The following is a 3,481-nucleotide window of genomic DNA, read 5'->3' as shown; positions in this document are numbered from 1 at the left end:
CTTTTTTATTTCCTGAAAGCTATGCATTGCCATGCTCAAGGTACTAGTCCTCTTGTTTATTTCTTCCATTATATGAAGTACACACATAACTTTCGGAATATAATTTTCCAGTGTTTAATTGAATTCAAGTATCTTTTCATTAGGTTTGACTTTCTTTTTTTTTTTTTTTTTTTTTTTTTTTTTTTTTTTTTTTTTTTTTGATCCAGTTCTTGTCACCCAGGCTGGAGTGCAGTGGCACAATCTCGGCTCACTGTAACCCTGTAACCTCTGCCTCCTGGGTTCAAGTGATTATCCTGCCTTGGCCTCCCAAGTAGCTGGGATTACAGGCATGAGCCACCACACCTAGCTAATTTTTGTATTTTTAGTAGAGATGGGGTTTCACTGTTAGCCAGGCTGGTCTCAAACTTCCAGCCTCAGGTGATCTACCCACCTTGGCCTCCCAAAGTGCTGGGATTATAGGCGTGAGCCACTGTACCCGGCCCTTTTTCAAATAGTTGCAATCTAGGGTTGGTTGAATCAGCAGATACAGAAACCTCCAATACAGCAGGCAAGAGGCAACTTTTATTTTATTTTTATTTCTTTATTTTTAGAGAAAGGGCCTTACTCTCTGTCACCCAGGCTGAAGTGCAGTGGTGTGATCATAGCTCACTGCATCCTTGACCTCCTGGGCTCAAGTGATCCTCCCACCTCAGCCTCCCAAGTAGCTGGGACTAGAGGTGTGCATCACCATGCCCGGGTAATTTAAAAAAAATTTTTTTTGGGGGGGGGGGTGGAGATGGGGTCTCGCTATGTTGCCCAGGCTGGTCTCAAACTCCTGGCCTAAAGCGATCCTCCAGCTTCGGCTTCCCAAAGTGCTGGGATGACAGGTGTGAGCCTATGCACCCATCTGAAAGAGGCAACTTTTTTTTTTCTTTTAGAGACAGAGTTACGCTCTGTCACCCAGCCTGGAGTGCAGTGGTGTGATCTCAGCTCACTGCAGCCTTCACATCCCGGGTACAAGCGATTCTCCTGCTTTAGCCTCCAGAGCTGGATGCCAGGGTAATTTTTGTATTTTTTGGTAGAGATGGAGTTTTGCCATATTGTCCAGGCTGGTCTCGAACTCCTGACCTCAGATGATCCACCTGCCTCGGCCTCCCAAAGTGCTGGGATTACAGGTGTGAGCCGCTATGCTTGGTTACAAGAGGCAACTTTTGACTGCACCCCATTGTTTTGCCTCGCAGATTGTAAGGAGCCATGTCCCCTTTGTGGGCACCCTCTATCTTCGCCGCATCCAACAACCCAGTTTGGACTGGTGTTCAGCTGGAATTCAAGGGCCCACGTTGCCTGGTCCAAGCCGTGTTTCGAAAAAGAATGACGAATGATCTACAGCCTCCTCTGAGTAAATGAAATCACATCTTCAAAGCCCATTTTATGTAAAAGGACATTCTCATCCTGGAACAGTTGTGGAAGGCTATTTTTAAAATTGTCAGGAAGCGTCTGGGAAACAAAGAAACTACCTCTTGAAATAATGGAGTCAATATTTCTGCCCCTTATCAGATCAAGTTCCTTTGAAACATGCTGCTTTTTTTTTTTTTTTCCCAAAATTTTCCCCAAAGTTACTAGGACCTGTACAAATTGTATCATGAGCTGTTTGTGGAAAAATATAAGAGGAAATGGAAATATGATGGTTATCGCAAGCTTATTCCAAAGAGATGACGTGATGTGGGCTTGCCTGGGTAGAGTAATGTTTACGTTGAGTGGTCTTTATTTTTATTAAATTATTATTATTATTTTGAGATGCAGTTTTGCTCTTGGTGACCAGGCCGGGGTGCAATGGCATGATCTCGGCTCCCTGCAACCTCCACCTCCCGGGTTCAAGCAATTCTCCTGCCTCAGCTCCCTGAGTAGCTAGAATTGTAGGCGCCCGCCACCACGCTGGGCTAATTTTTTTATTTTTAGTAAAGATAGGGTTTCACCATGTTGGCCAGGCTGATCTCAAACACCTAGCCTCAGGTGATCTGCCCACCTCGGCCTCACAAGTAGTGCTGGGATTGCAGGCATGAGCCACTGCACCCAGCCGAGTGGGTCTTTAAATATCACTCCTTGATTTGCTTTCTGGTTTTGTTTTGTTTTGGGGACAGAGTCTTGCTCTGTTGCCCAGGCTGGAGTGCAGTGGTATGGTCATAGCTCACTGCAGCCTCGACCTCCTGGGCTCAGGTCATCCTCCTACCTCAGCCTCCTGAGTAGCTGGAACCACAGGCATGCGCCACCATGCCCAACTACTTTTTAAAAATTGACCAGGCACAGTGGCTCATGCCTGTAATCCCAGCATTTTGGGAAGCCGAGGCGGGTGAATCATGTGAGGTCAGGAGTTCAAGACCAGCGTGACCCACATGGTGAAACCCCATTTCTACTAAAAATACAAAAAATTAGCTGGGCATGGTGGCGTGTGCCTGTAGTCCCAGCTACTTGGGAGGCTGAGGCAGGAGAATCGCTTGAATCGGGAGGCAAAGGTTGCAGTGAACCAAGATCACACCACTGCACTCCAGCCTGGGCAACAGGGTGAGACTCTGTCTCAAAAAAAAAAAAAAATTCATAGAGATGAGGTCTCTCTGTGTTGCCCAGGCTGGTCTGAACTCCTGGCCTCAAGCAATCCTCCCGCCTCAGCCTCCCAAAGTGCTGAGATTACAGGTGTGAGCCACTGTGCCCAGCCTGATTTCCTTTCTGACTGACGTGCAGGGTTGCTCTCTATTCAGGACCTCGGGCCTAACCTCTGTGCACCTCAGTTTTCTCATTTGGCCAAGGAGGTTGGACCAGACAACCAGTGAAGGCCTTTCTTTTTTCCTTTTTTTTTTTTTGATACAGAGTCTCGTTCTGTCACCCAGGCTGGAGTGCAGTGGCCTGAGTCTCGGCTCACTGCAACCTCTGCCTCCCGGGTTCAAGTGATTCTCTTGCCTCAGCCTCCCAAATAGCTGGGATTACAGGCGCCTGCCACCATGCCTGGCTAATTTTGTATTTTGGTAGAGACGGGGTTTCACCATGTTGGCCAGGCTGGTCTCAAACTCTTGACCTCAAGTGATCTGCCTGCCTTGGCCTCCCAAAGTGCTGGGATTACAGGTGTGAGCCACCACAGCTGACCCAGTGAAGACCTTTCTAGCTCTAAAAGTCCTTAAGATGATTATTCAACTCTCTAAAAAGACACATATTTGGCTGGGCGCGGTGGCTCACGCCTGTAATCTCAACACTTTGGGAGGCAGAGACGGGCGGATCACGGGGTCAGGAGATCGAGACTATCCTGGCTAACATGGTGAAACCCCGTCTCTACTAAAAAATACAAAAAATAAAAATTAGCCGGGTGTGGTGGTGGGCGCCTGTGGTCCCAGCTACTCAGGAGGCTGAGGCAGGAGAATGGCGTGAACCCGGGAGGCAGAGCTTGCAGTGAGCCGAGATCCTGCCACTGCACTCCAGCCTGGGCAACAGAGTGAGACTCCATCTCAAAAAA

Source organism: Rhinopithecus bieti, unplaced genomic scaffold (assembly GCF_001698545.2).
Source record: "Rhinopithecus bieti isolate Rb0 unplaced genomic scaffold, ASM169854v2 scaffold_23826, whole genome shotgun sequence".
NCBI classification, from domain to species: domain Eukaryota; kingdom Metazoa; phylum Chordata; class Mammalia; order Primates; family Cercopithecidae; genus Rhinopithecus; species Rhinopithecus bieti.
The sequence above is the reverse complement of the archived record's forward strand: the minus strand, read 5'-3'. Positions refer to the sequence as shown.